Source organism: Taeniopygia guttata, chromosome 5, assembly GCF_048771995.1.
Source record: "Taeniopygia guttata chromosome 5, bTaeGut7.mat, whole genome shotgun sequence".
Taxonomy (NCBI): domain Eukaryota; kingdom Metazoa; phylum Chordata; class Aves; order Passeriformes; family Estrildidae; genus Taeniopygia; species Taeniopygia guttata.
Window position 1 is genome coordinate 41,907,396 of NC_133030.1, and position 14,357 is coordinate 41,921,752.

General features: G+C 46.6%; 2 protein-coding genes across 6 annotated transcripts in view; one reads left to right on the forward strand and one right to left on the reverse strand.

Moving 5' to 3' along the window:
* The window catches only part of LTBP2 (latent transforming growth factor beta binding protein 2), a 71,491-nt gene that overhangs the window by 39,546 nt on the left and 17,588 nt on the right, over positions 1 to 14,357 (reverse strand). The window lies entirely within an intron of this gene.
* FCF1 (FCF1 rRNA-processing protein) overlaps positions 1 to 14,357 on the forward strand; it is a 97,690-nt gene that overhangs the window by 13,255 nt on the left and 70,078 nt on the right. The gene's annotated exons all lie outside the window — the stretch shown is intronic.

Below are 14,357 nucleotides of genomic sequence, written 5' to 3' on the forward strand. Positions count from 1 at the left end.
CCCTACTTTCAGTCATCACCATGGCACACTGTTTCCCTCTAGGAACCATGCCCCGTGTCCTGAGCCTGGCAGGACACAGTATTCGCCAAGACACCCTCTCTGTACCATCACATCCGGCTGTCCTTCCACAGGGATGCTTCAGCTGCCTTGAAGAACCTCTGCCCATCACACTCAAGGTCTGTTCCTTGACCATAGCAAACATAAGCAGCTCCAAGTACACTTGTTCTTATGGTGGAAGTTTTCTCAGGACCTGCCTTCCCAGCCCCAAACAAGCACTAAAAACACAGTAAGACAGGGGGAGAAGAGGCCAGCAAATACACAAAAAGCAAATACACAAAACTTGGCCCATGAGAGTCACAAATGAGAGAATGACCAAGAACTCAAATCTGCAAGAGCAGTTAAAACTTTCTGCACTAACTGCATTTATGGCTTTTGGTACTCTCGGGGGACTAAGCATAGAGAAGCCATCCAGCTCTGAAGGTCACATCTCGTACACACTCTTTTATAAAGCCTCGTAGACCACAAGGCAGAGCTCTTTGTGTTAAAGATCTTGGATCTACTGCACTTGCTCCCATTTTCCTGACTGCAGCACTAAGCCTCCAAGTGGGTACTCTGCTTTCCAACAAAAGTATCTCACACTCACCTGCACTACCTACAAGGAAAAAGGCTTGGTACAGCCAATGGCCAAAATAAGTTGGCTGCCCACATGTCCCTTGGGTTTCTTTGAAAGTTCCAGCCTTGGATGCCTCTGCAACTGAACTTCAGTACTGACAACTCTTCTGCATACCCTGTCCAACACCTCCATCTCTGACTAAGTGGCTGAGGCAAAGAGTGGCACTTCCCACTGAAGTGCCTAAAGAGGTCTATCCCATTCTATGGTTTTTGCCATCTTCCCTGTCACAGTCAGCACAGGAGATGGTGTTACAGTGTCTACAGGGAAGCAAATTTCTAAACCAAACAGGACTGGGTGATTCAATGAGAATTGGCTGACAGCAGCCGTGCCTTGCAGACATTCCTTGGATAGCTCGGAATAACAATAAGATCTGGGGAGATGGAAAGGGAGCTCATGCTGTGCTGGTATTCAAGCAGGTCAAGAACAACACACAAGGTAACTGTCAGCCAGCAAGCCCAAAATCAGCCCTGAACAATGGAAAAGATGACGTACAGGTCAATTAATTGGGAACTAAACAAAAGGAATACAAAGTGACATCGAGTCAAGGAGGTGTGTGAAGAACCACTCTCATCAAAGGAGTCCATTTTAATAATTTGATAGAATTAGACACATGCACACTAACCATCTGAGAGCCTATGCTATTTCAATACAAAAATAAACAGGCAATACAATGTCAATCAGGCACATGCAAAATTAATAACAAACTGGCTGTGAAACAGAACACAAGAAGTAGTTGTCACTGGGGAGGGAATTAGATGGGTTCCAGGGTGATCAGTATGAGGCCTGGCACGATTCAAGAATTTCATCTGGAAATAAATATTTTTTATTTCTAAATAAACATACAATCAACATTGATAATGTGTGCTGCTGACACAAAAATTTGCAATGTGGTGTATCGTGATGAGAACAGAGCAATCACACAGAGCAGTTTGGATCTCTGTGGAGGGTAAATACATCCAAGCAACATGGGATTTTTAATGGAGCCAAATGCAGGATTACACTTCTAGGAAGAAGGAATGCAGGCAGCAGCTGCAGATAGTTGGAGATGATCCTGGAAAACAGCAATTCAGAAAAGATTTCAGGGCTAATGACAAGCAATTAAATATGAACTGTCAGTTCAATGCCCTGACATTAGGACATTGAAACACTACAGGAACAGGGAGGTATTTTTGCCTCCCTACACGTCCTCATCACAGGAGGGTCTATACATGCTATAATGTCATCCTAGCTGTGATGTAAAGTATGTCACGTCTTCTAAGGGATGTCAAACACATTGAGAGAATACAGGAAAAAATATGACAGAATAATTGGGGGACTGGTGAAAATGCCTTTCTGTAAAAAACCTAAAGTATTCAATCCCTTCAATTTAAGATAAAGAAGATTAAGAGGTGCTCTGATTAGAGGGCACAGGTTTCTCCACAGGAACAAAATGCCAGGTATAAAGAGCTAACAGCATCTGCAAACTGAAGCCAAATGATTCCTTACTAGAAAGCATGCCCACATGCAGCAGCACAGCTGTCTTCCTTCTGCAAAAACCTCAGCAGTGGATTCCCAAACTCCCGATACAACCTCTTCAGGAGAGGAGAGTGTGCTGACAAAAATATTTCTTGTCTTGTTAAAATCAAGATCTATACTGAGATGAGGACAGCAAATAATGCTCGTTTTTCAATAATCAGCAAGGCTAGCCAGAATAATTAAAGAGAAGTGAACCTTATTTCAGGTCTGTCTCAGTTCCTTTCAGAAGCTCCACTGAGATTCTGCAGAGTACCACCTACCCCAGAAGGTCCCCAGGCAGCCAGGCATGACCTGCCCACACATTTCTGAGCTACTAATTCAGCCCTGCAGCCAGAAAAGGAACTTTGGATGCCTGTCATGTCACCTGGTGTGCTACTGCTAGTTTTGTTAGTGACAAAGGAAAAGCCATATGGAACTCTAGGGAGGCTAGGGAGGAGCTACCAAGCCTTGGAAGCTCAGGCACATTTGATCTCTGATCTCTAGTAAGAGATCCCAAGCACACTCCTATGGGCGAATATAGCTGGGATTCCAAGGTCTTTACTGCAGAGATGGAAGCACCCTGAGGAAAAGAATGGTGTTTGCATTCCCCCAAACACCAGTGACTGTCTTAGTGCTGGCCCTGAGATCTGAAGAGTCATTGGGTGAAGGTGACAGGTAGCATAACACAGGGAAATATCAGCTCTTCTGCTTGAAAACCCTCACATCATGTCTACCCTTGAGAAAACGGAATGCAAGTAGCAGAGCTTGGCTGGGCTCTACATGCTGCCTGCCCAAAGGAACTTCACCCTTTGTCTTTAGGAATATCTCTTGTCATTCCCAGGATTACCAAATTTTGTAACAAAACCCACAAAACCCCATAATAACAACATGTGAAGGGCTTTAAATAAATAATCATTAGCATTTCAGTTCCAAAGAAAGAGGGATTACATGACCTTACTACAAGGGGCAGTGCCAACTTCACGAAGGAAAAACAGAGTAGGAACATTATGGTTTGCAACACTTGAGGAAAAGTCATCCTACTGAGATCCCATTGGCAAAGCATTCCAGTGTGAGCTGAATCAGGGAGGAGGTGTGGGGGGTTAGATTTGCTTTGAATTAATTTGTTTATTTGGTTCTATTCTAGGCGGATGAGCACTGGGATTTGTGGACTGAGTTGAGTAATACCATTCAAGCCTGGGCTACAGAAGTCAATGACAAAAGGCATCTTTCCATCTCAATTTGTCATGCTGAGCAGCTGGCTCATGGTCAGGGAAAACAAAACAGAGTTTTTTCCCTCCAAACCTTCAGAGTCAGTCTATGCTGGGCAGGCAGGGACTGGCTTGCTTGAAGTGTCTCAGGAAATACACCTAAGCTCACCACAGCAGTACAGATCTGATCAGAAGCCATTAGCAATCCCCGAACATTTGATGGATCTTAATAAACATCAGGCCAGAGCTTGGCCAGTTCCCAGGGATCTGCACTGCCACAGGTTCTCTCAGTGGTGTGGCTGTCCTAGAGGGAAAAGTGAGGATGGGAAACAGATGGGGTAGCTCCAAATTAGCAGAGTGTGGAGCTTGTGTTACCATGTTCCATGCCTCCACCTGCCTGAGAAGAGACAATGAAGAAGCAGAGGAGTTTGACACTTCAAGCACTATGTTCCAGTCACTTAAAGTACCAGGGTCTCATATTCATTCGGTCTTACAGCCTCCCTCAACATGGTATCTCTCACTTCCACTCCTTCAGCCAGGCACATGGCCAGCACAGATCTCTGCAAAGAGGCAGTGGTCTCTTCTTTTACAGACAACTGCCTGCTCTTCATCCATCAGAGCTGCTGACAACTTTCTCTGTGTCAGGCACAGCCTGTAGGGCAAAATGAGCATGCAGACACCTAGGACACCTCTCCCTCTGGGCTGTCCTGTAGCATCCACCTCTGGAGCTCACAGCAGCAGTGGTCCAGGACAGAACATGGGACCCTGCAGGAGGGAAGGAGGAGGGATCAGAGTTCTCCTTCCTGGAGCATGGATGTGGGTGCTCCTGCTGATTTCTACCAGCTGAAAGGTCCAGCTGAGAACTGAGAGACCTCAGTCACCTTCACATGGAAATACCTATAGGTATTAGGTTCTTACCAAAATTCAGAGATTTGGAATAGGAAGGAGCTGTGCAGACAGACTGACCCACATCTGCAACAGTTGAAAACCATCCGACAAGCACTTTTAGCTGCCCTATTCTGAGGTGCAGGTCACTGGCCTGGATTCTCTATAAGTCTGAGGACACAGGCTAAAAGTCAAGAGAACTAAGGGAGATCTGGTACCCTACATTCTAGTGATACCTATCCCTGCAGGACCCAAATAACACTTGTATTTCATTCAGCAAGGGATCCCACACATCGCCACAGCACTTTTGTGTGTAAACATTTTATTTTTAATGAATTTTGGTACCACTTACACTCTGCTCTGTAATTACATTAGTCTTAGCAGGGTAGAGAAGGTACAAAAATATTGTATGTTCTGGATATCATGGCTCTCCTGCGAGTCCCAGATGAACCTACAAGTTGCCTGTTCTCTGAACAGAGCAGGTGAGTGATTTCCTCTCACTCTACTGAGGACTGAGCTGGCAGACTCACAGAAACTGCACAGATGGATAGGACGATTTCTGTTTTCTGAATCAGCCACAGGGATTTTTGAAGCCTGCAATTTCAAAATTAGATGTGCAGAGTCACAATAAGCAAGTCTAAATCACTGAGACTGAGGTATCCAGAAAACAATACTGTTTTTCTAACCCACTGTATATAGAAAGCATTTTCAAATCTCTGCTCACTTCTGATGGTCATAGTTCTCTGGGTAAGCAAAAGCCAGAGGGAATACAGGTGGGCAAACTGTTCTCTTAGTGACTTAACGCCAGGCATCCTCCTTGGAGTGAGGCAAAGGTGGCAAACTCTTCAAAGCACTTCCCTCTCCCCAGCAGCAACACCTCAGTCTTTCCTGGATTTAGCTTCTATCGGCCGCTCTTCATCCAGCTGTTGACTTTGGCCAGATTGCTAGTGAGCTGGGAAACGGTGGTTTTTTTCTATTTGTGTAAAGGAAATGCAGAGCCAAGTACCACAAGAGTATTACTGGTTTTTCATCCAGTCTGCCTCACCCTCTCCCCAGCCAAAGCCTGACAGACCACAGCAGGGTGGATAGCTTGAGGCACTGTGGAGAGAGTGAGTCCTGGGCAGTGTGGTCAGCAGGGAGGGGCACTAACCCCAGACAAGGCAAGGGCTGGAGCGATGAGGATTGGAAATTTACTCTTCCAGCTGGAAACAAATCTTCTGATGTTCATGCTGAACATCAGGGAGAGATGACAGAGACTATTGGAACCTAAGGAGCAATTCTCAGAAGGGCAACAATAGCACTGGCCAAAACAAATCTGAAGATGAGCAGCTCTCAGAGAAGAAATTTAACTTCCCAGGGTCCAGAAGACCCCATCTCAGGGCTCAACAAGCTCCATCTCTCCCAATACAACCAGCTTGCTGCTTGGGATACAGTTGCTGCCTCCAGGTACCCAGAAAGGACACGTGCTGCCCTTGGGGCTGGGAGCAGAGTCCCATGGAGGGCACCACTGCAGCACTGGTAAGTCCACCCCAGCTACTCCAGACTGCAGCCTGCATGTGCATCTCCAAGATGAGTGGGCTCAGCCAGGACAGGGACTGAGTCATGCTCAGCCCCTGATAACCTGCCAGGACAACAGACAGGTTGTCCCCTCGATTTTAAATGCTGAACAATATACTTGGTGTCTGTCTTGTCCATCTGCCTGTCCCTCTGGCAAGATGCCCTCCCTGCTTGGGGCCACAGGGACCAAAATCAGTGATTCACTTCCCCCTTTGTAATGCTCAGCAGTTGCTGATTTTCCACTAAAGCATAACAGAAGAATGGGCAGCCTTAACACCAGCATCTGTGTCTATGGAAGAAAGAGAAGCAGCCAGCCTTGGAAAGCAGTAAATTGACTGCAAACCAGAAACTTCCCCTTTCTTGGATTCCAAATAGGTTCCTCAGCAGGCAGAAAGGATTCATGGATCAGTCTGCAGACCCCGGAGCACAGGAGAGGCATTGCTTCAAGAGCACTCAAGTTTATTATCAATTAGCTCCCAAACATGCTGACAAGGAAGACAGCTCTGTTAAGACTCAGGGAGGAGGGGGAAAACCACACCATACAAGGTACCTGACTTCAAGCCCACCCACATAAGGTCCATAAATCCTGGCTCAGTTTATTATCTCCAGGGGCAGCAGAAATACCACTGAAACCTGCCTGCTGTCCCTCCTGCTGGAGTCTTCAGCCCTGGTACCTCCCATTCAAATAAGGTAGACCATGAAGTCTGCAGCCCATGCTTCCCAGCATTTGATGTAAGGCAAGGCAGGTTCTCTGAACCTCTCACTACAAACTACAAACAGATGTGCAAGTCCATGGGACAGCAGAGTCACCAGCTGTCTGCTTCATGCCACCAAGCTCAGACTCCACCATTACCATGGCATCTTCCTTCTTCTGGCCCCCAAAGCAGTGCTAGTGCTGCAGAGCCATCCTAGCTGACTCCCAGCCTGCCATGTATTGTATGAGAACAGAGAGGGAGAGGGTTGGGAACTCTAATTTTATCTGTTCAGGAGTTGCCAGACACCACATATGTAACTGAACCCCTCTCAGCTCACAGACAACTAACAAGTTCTTTTTAACCAGTCTCTTGGGATCCGATTTGCTCCTTAGCCAAAGTGGCTGCTCACATGCCTCCACACAGCTCTCTGCTGACATTAAATACCTTTCCCTTGCCACATGTGCCACACATGCCACCTGCCACTCTGTTGAATTCTCTTCTTTGCTGTCATGTATTAGGCAGTGAGCAACTGACTCCCTGGAAAAAGTCCAACTCTCCAAGCATGGGAATAGCACCTGCCTGGCCCAGCGAGGCTGCAGAAACATGCCCTGCTCAAGGGCATGGCATCAGGTGGTCACCAGGAGCTGCAGATTGTGCTCATGCTTGGATCCATCAGACCTTAGTGCTGATCCATAGAATGGCCAGAATAATGATTTCCAAATGCCAAATGTGATAAAGAGCTGTCTGCAATCTGCTTGTCTCCAGAGCTGAAGTGCAGGCCAATGCCAAAAATAAAATGCAGCCTGAAACTGCTCTGAGCTCCAAGTGGAGTCAACAGAGGAAACATGCCAGGTTACTTGATTACAAATGCCACATTTGGGCTATACCTTGAACACTCCACAGATTAAATAAAATAGGGATTTAGATGGTGAGGGAGACCAGGCAAACTACCACCTCTCTGGCAGAACTGCTCAGGCTGGCCTGTGGTGCTCAGCTGCACACTCCTTTGGGCTGGAACAATGAGAAAGCTGCCTCTATTGGCAGGAGCTGGTGCTGAGCAGCACAATCAACAGGCACAGCACTGCTGCCTAATGCAGTCACACAGGTAGTGTCACACCTTAGTGATTAGAGGCACGTCCAGAAGCATCCTAACAGCTGCCATCACATGCAGGTTTCCATCAATGTCACCATCTTGCTGCACACATCACCCCATGGCTGCAGCCTGTGAGCCATCACAAACCCCTGCATAAGCTGCAGGCATAGTCAGAGCTGGGCTGTCAGTCATGCAATGTGACCACCCCACTGAGGTTTCAACTCCCACCAACCACAGCAACACCTCCTCTCCCCCTCTCCTACTCCCCGTGCTCCCCAGTACAGGGTCCTACCTGGCAGGGAAGGATCTGTATTTAGGGCAGTGGTATACAAGAGGAGAGGACAACATATCAACCTGTGCTTCTGCACACAAGCACACAGATCTCCATCTCAAAGGGCCCTCTGTTTCCACAAGACACAGCAGCTGTGAGCTGAGGGCCTGGCTGCCATCTAATGAAACCTGCTGCAGAGGCATTAGCCAGAGAAAAGCTCAACATTGGCTGCAGGGAGGTCACTCATCTCCCCCATAACACAGTGAGAAAACAAGCCCATTTGAGTTTCATTTCCATCTTGTTGACTAGCAACACCCACCCCCTTCACTAGGCTGCCAGCTTCAAAGCCCTGAAAAAACACTTTAGCCTATTCATCCTCGCACCCACATGCACCCCTGGGAGCTGGGGGAGCCAGCTGCCTGCCCACTGCTCTACACAGGACACAGAGAGGGCTGGAAAAGCCTCTCTCATCCCAGACATGTGAGTGGGGTGAAGAGTTTGTGGCTGAACACACACACACAGCATGAGAGCAACAACGAGAAGAGATGTGTGTAGTGCTCTCATCTGAAGAAGTGAAGGCTTTTCATCTACAGCAGGTGGTCTCCCACTCATCCTGGGAACACTGTAGATCTAAGACATATTTTAAGCTAAAATAATGGTTAAACACCCAGCAGGATGTCCTGGCCTTTGGATCTATTACCTCAGTGTTGTTAGGTCTTCTCACATTCCTCCATCCCCAGCCACACACATGATTCCTGCACCTGCAGTGCTCAATCCATGAGAGCTGAGTTGGGATGTAGCCTTTGCTATCCACTCTTGACGTCTCATCCCTGCCGAGGATCAGGGAATGAGCATCCCGGTGATTTTCAGTCTGTACTGCTCTGCACTGGCTCCATCCCTCCCCTTGCTCACTAGCCAAATGGCTAGTATGTGTCTGGGAACCAGGAACGCTCCTGGCCACATAAGCATGATGCCTGATGGTAAAGCCAGAGACTTCAGGAGTACCATGACCATCAGTCTGCTCTACAGCTCTCTCACATCGCCTTCAGTACCTATACCAAGGACTGTAAGAGGGGAACAGATTTCACAGACTCCTCAATGAGAAGAGATGTGGAGCCCTGCACCTGCTTTGGCAGCGCCTGGACTCCAGTTCTGCAACAGCAGAGCTCTAAAGTCATAGAAGGCAAAGCTCCAGTGTCATTATCAACCTGTCATTACATCCCTGGAATAGTTTGGCACATTGCTTTTTAGAAAGCCATACCATTGGAAAAATTACCATGGCCACCCTGCCAAGGCTACAGGCAACCTAATACACTCTGCCCCATCCTGATAGCCTCAGCCTCCAAGTATGTTCCTCATCCTCCAAGGCCAACATTTGGCTCAGTTTTGCAGATGTGGGTCTGTTAACCATTCCCCTCAGCTCCCTCCCTCCCTCAGAATTCTTTCCAATTTGTCAAGATCTTTTCTGGCAATAAAGAATACCTTGACTCAGAGCAGGAGTCCAGGGTGTACAGGAAAAAAACTCATCTGACTTGGGTCCTAAGCACTGTCAGCCCCTGGTATGCACCACATACGTTACCCTCTGTTGACTAATTTGCTTTCCACTTCTACTATGAATAACCTTAGCCTCTCCTTCAGATTTCTTCCTTCCATAGAGGATATTTTTCCTTCAGCAGTAACAGATAAGATGTTTCCAGCCTGAATGTCTTCTTAATTCCTGCCTAGATGTTTAGCTTCTGCCTAAACGAGAGCCTTCACACAGGTGGAAAAAAATGAGGTGGTGTGGAGAGCAAGGTGCCAATCCCACCAAGTACCAAGAACTCAGGGCAGCATTTCTCAGAATGCTTCTGAAGAAAGGAAAAGATAACAAGTAGATTTGATATGGAGACTTTTAGATCTTCATTTCAACCAATTCTTGTATCCAATCAACTTCAATTAATCCCTTGTTTCCTGCTAGCACTGGTGATTTATGTGAAACATTCACAACTAAAGAGAACAGCTTTGATTTCAATGAAGTACCAGTTGAAACCAAAAAAGGCAACACACAGTCAGGTGTGAGAAACTGCAGCAATCCACAGGCACAAGGGAGCTAAAAGCAAGATAGATGGCAATCCAAATTCAGGCATTAGGAAAACTCTTCACAGCATTTGATCATGTGGCCTTAGTGCTCTTCTAACAACTTTCTTTTTTATACAACTGCTATATAAATTGTATTGTCATAAACGTTCCAAATGATATATGTATAGTATATAAAATAGGCTATAAACTGGATTCTCTATACTACCTCACCTACCACATGTAGAATGTATTTGCCATGCACCCTGCCCTCTTGCACGGAGTCTCAAATTAAGCTGACAGTAGCAGCCCTCTTCTTTCAGTTAGAAGGAAAAGTACATTTGAACTGCCTAAAGGCTGCATTAAGCTGTAGGAATGGCTCCCAAGGAGGTACAGAAAAAACAGGTCTAATGCAAAGACCATATTTGGAGTTTTAAAAAGGGGCCTGAAAGCCAGCTATTCTCCTGCTGCTCTGAAGGGTATGCAACCCCCCAAGAAAGTAAATACATAAAACATATAAACCAGAATGGTGCTGACAGCTTTAAAACACTAGAAAATAAAGCAACTGAATCTGGTGCCAGACTAGAGAAGGTATATAATGTAATTCAAAAATAGGAGTTTTTTTTATATAAGAAAAATGGCATTTACACTCCTCTTGAATAGCTTGAGTTTTTTCCTTTAGGCTTCTCATCCAGCTTGCCAAGGACTTTTGACTATGTCAAAGCAGGAAAGTGGCCGAAATCTGGAGCTTATGGAGATCTCATTGTCCTGAGTGACATATTTTCCTTTTGACATATTCTCACCCAGAGTGGCACTGGCTTTTTAGTTTCAATTTTTTAACAATGTCTCAGATATCAACTCAAAGTTGGCTTTGGATCAAGGAATGTAAATGTTTAGCCACCTTGTAAAAACCATACTGCCAAAGGGAAGCACTTAGAAAGCTGCATTTAGGGGTTATCTGCACTGAGAAAATATGCTGTTCAAGTTACAAACATAGACACTGTCGTGGCACAAGGCTGGCACCAGTGTTTTACCCTGGGAATTTAACATCATGTACTACGGATCTCCTGGGCTGGTCCCAGACCAAATGAAGTGGGAAAGCTGCCACAGGCCATGCCACAGGAATGCACTTAAACAGGGGGATGCTTCTCATTGAGGGCTGGCTTTTATTTTCTCCGATATTTGGATATTAATAAATTGTAACCCTCATAAATGTGGACTGAGTGACACTCGTAAGTGAGCAGAAGAGCAAAGATGCATTCAGTAAGTACGTAGATAGTATAGACCTCCTCCTAGTGCTAGATATGTGGTGGACAAACAGTCCTGGACACTGGTCAGCAACCCAAGTAAGGCAGTAAGCAAGTTCCCCTTTTTCTCATAAATGTGGAAAGTTCAAAGCTGGCAAGACAGAAGGCTCCAGATCCTGCTTTAACAATTAAGACAAATATGCCTCTGTTTGGAGCAGCATCTTTAAAAAGCAAGTGACCTTGCAGTGAACTTTTTGTTCTATCTGCTAGTCCTCAATGACAACAAGCTCATCAAGCTGATTTTGCCAAGCCACAGTTCTCAATGTCGTGTTTTAAGTGGTGACCCCAGGGCAGACAGCTTTGTATCCATCCATGGGCTTCACTCCCCTTTGCAAAGGATCATGCTTGACATTTGACTACCACCAGGACAGGATTTTCAAATGAAAGAGAACAATTTTCAAATGGGGGGAAATACACTTTCTTCATCCAGCAACCTCTGCCACATACCCAAGATCCTCCCATCTGCTTGTTCCCTGCTGTTCTAATCCTTTGCTTCCAGGAGAGAGAACAGAGATTTTGGCAGAGCCTGCCTGCTGGCATGAAGTTCCCAGTGTTTCCAGGCCAGGAGCACTTGCCACAGCTCCTCAAGGCCTGCATATAGCACTTCCTCTCATCAGGAAGGGAGGAGATGTCTCCTCCAGGGTGCTTCAGAGGAGAGTCTGAGATCAGAAATCAGTGGGCCAGGCATGTTGCAACTCAGCCTTCTTCCTATTCCATCCTGAAAACACCAGGCAACTCCCAGCAACTGCCTTGCCTAAACAGAACCCTCTCAGAGGAAGCTCCCTGCCCTCAAGAGCTTAGCTGCATTAAGCTGTCTGCACAGTGTCTCAGCACCTTTCACCACAGCTATGTCCTTTTCTCTGCCTGCATTACTGGGAAAATGCTTTGCAGGGCCCAGACATCTCTGCTTCTCATCCTAGAGAAGGGATGCCTTGCTTTGCAAGCAGCCATCACCCAGCACATACACTCCATCCAGGCAGCACAGCTCCCTTGCACAGATGCTGGCTGCAGATTTATGCACAGCACTCCTGGCAAAAGGGACCTTCTCAGGTGGCAGCAACAGGACCCTCCATACACACTGCCCAAAGTCAAAAGCATCTGGTCAGCCATCCTGAGGGTAAGAGGCAAGGGACCAAACCCTTTCCACTCCCTGCTAAATAAACACGAATTCTGCTCATACTCCAGCCTTAGGAAAACAAAGCTGTTTCCATTTAGCTCGGCTTCTGGGCTGAGGTGCAACTCCACCCGCACAATCATCTGTCAGGGCTTTGCTTCTCCAGGCAGAGATTCAGGCTGAGATCAAGAAGAGGGAGGATTTGCAGCTAGTCCATGCTGGGAGGGCCTCTAACACCCCCAGGATTTTGCTCTCCAGAGCATTTGCTGTTCCAACCAGCACAGAATGGGGGCCTCTCAGCTTCTGCAGCAGCTAACAATTCTCCACAGGCTCTCCCAGACACCTGACTCCAAATGTCCACTGAGCCATAGACTGCTGAAGGGACTTGGGAAGTGGCACTCATTGCTTAGCCTGTATTTCCAGGGATGACAGCTGGAGCATTACCAGCTCTGGTGTCAGCAAAGTAGACCCAGAGCTGCCTTCTCCTAGCCTAGTCCTTCCCTGGGCAAGAGTTGAGCTCAAGTAAGACTGAATACATCTTCTTTAATCCCAGGAAGAAGAGAGAATGCACACCATAGAGGCAAGGCAAGGATGGGGTGGTTCTTACCCAGCACCTCTACAAACAGAAACACTGGTGGCTACATGTGACTCCACAGCACCATGCCTTTGCTCAGCACAACATTCAAGCTGACCTTCATATCCACATCTTTCCAAGACTGCCAGAACACCCAGAAAAGGATCTATGACAGCTGCAGTGGGAATGCCCTCAGGTCCATTCACTAGGCCTCACATCTGACAGGTGAAAGTACCAACCGACCAGTACAGCCAGATGCACATAACTGGTACAGACCTCTTGCTCAAGGAGCTGCCACTTCTCACCAAGGGCAGAGGACTGACAATAACATCTCCTGCTGTCCCAGTTGCGCTTCCTGGGCTCTCCTGGCAGGGAAGCCACAGAAGGCTACTGTGGCTCTGCAGGGCATGAAGCAGAAGCGCATACATACCAGGAGCAGAACCATGAAAACATGACCATGTCTGGTCATGCTCTTCACCAACACTTTATGGGCTCCTACAGACTCCCAAAGATTTCCTCCAGACCAGGTTACTCCCCACAGTGAAGGTGCAGTCATGGTAAGCAGCAAGTCCAACTAGATGAGGACAATAAATAATGTTAAAGCAGTCCCATCACTCAGGTAATGAGGAATATTTTGGTCCAGGTAGTTTCTAACTAATTCAGCTGGCTGCTCTCTTAACTCTCTCTCTGAAGACTTACTTCAAAGCACATTGAAACCAAAAGTAACCCAATTACTTCTTAGAGACCAGCTCTCTGTGGAGGATTCACGGGTTTTTTTGCATTTTTATCGGGAATCTAATATAGTACTGTTCTAGTGCATGGCTTCAGAGCTTCTCATAGTTAGCTCTGTACAAACAAACACAAATAAAGCCAATAGAGATGCAAATAAACAAAAAGAGAGTGCAAATTCACTCGTGAGGATTGATTTCCTGTTTTGGAACAGCAAGACAAGGCTTAGATGTCTATAAACTCCTACTCTTGTGCAACTTTTGTTTATAAGCAATGCAAATGTTAAGGGAGGCTGGGGACTGGGTATTTGTCCTGGAACTCAGAGTCTTCTCACAACACTGACCTAGAATCACCAGTGTCCTCCATCCACTGAACCATTCAAGAACTTCTTCTACCTCTTCCTTATTGACAAATCAGACAAGTAAGCCAGCCCCTGTGAAATCGTGCCAGGCTGACTAGAAAAAGTCAGTGTTCACCAGCACAACCCGCCCTCATCCTAGTGCAGACTATGGACCTGACAAGCCAAACTGCTCCTCTCACACTTGACAGTGTGAACTGAACTCCAATGCAACTCTGAGTTTGCAGTGCCTAAGAACCAATCCTCATACTTGCAAACATGAGCAACCACTACCTAGCTCTTTGAAGACAAACTTCTTGCTTTTGCTGCTCCAGCCCAACTGTATGAAGAAAGTTTCATGCAAA